Source organism: Pseudomyrmex gracilis, unplaced genomic scaffold (genome assembly GCF_002006095.1).
Source record: "Pseudomyrmex gracilis isolate BER0280 unplaced genomic scaffold, ASM200609v1 scaffold_2897, whole genome shotgun sequence".
Lineage (NCBI taxonomy): Eukaryota > Metazoa > Arthropoda > Insecta > Hymenoptera > Formicidae > Pseudomyrmex > Pseudomyrmex gracilis.
This window is the reverse complement of record NW_018023481.1, coordinates 16,391-17,182: the sequence shown is the minus strand read 5'-3', so window position 1 is coordinate 17,182 and position 792 is coordinate 16,391.

The following is a 792-nucleotide window of genomic DNA, read 5'->3' as shown; positions in this document are numbered from 1 at the left end:
TCTTATTACAATGTATTCTTTGCGCTAATTTCTTTATTATTTTCATCAGATGTGACACATTACACTGAAGAAGGTCCAAACTTGTGGATCGAAACGTTTGTTTATTGAATAAAGAATTCTATTTTATACACGATCATCCTGTATGTACTGCTCGTATCGGCCTTTTTAATTACTTTAAATAATATTCTCATTTCAATTCCTGGTGTTACTTTTAAAAAGAAAAGTTATGATCTTAACGATTCGTTAAATAGTACCTTTTCGCATTGGTATAAAGAATATAAATTATGTGCAAATTGTAGTGGAAAAGACATGTTACTTAAAAGAGAATTAACATTGACAAGAAAGATACTTATTATTCATTTAGTCTTATTTGTACAAGACGGTAAATTAGTAAACCTTGATTTTAATTTACGTGCAGTTCCAACAACTAAAATATAACTAAATGGATAGTTGTATAAAGTCATGAATGCAATATTTCATCACGGATCATGTTTAGAAAACGNTCATTATATAAGCATATGTCGAGAAGGAACATCTAATTGGAGTGAAGTTAATGATGCAACAAATAATAAAACAAAATGGCCTAAAGAGACTAAAAATATTTACATATTCTATTTGGAAAAAATTAAGAAAAAGTAACCCCATATACAAGAAAATATTTAATTGCTTAATAAGTAACTATTTTAATATTTGTGTACCAGATAGGAACAATAGCAAAAGTTGTTGCCAAATATGATTAGAATCTACAAAACAAGTTATAAACCTGCAAGTCCTTCCAACACTTTGTTATAT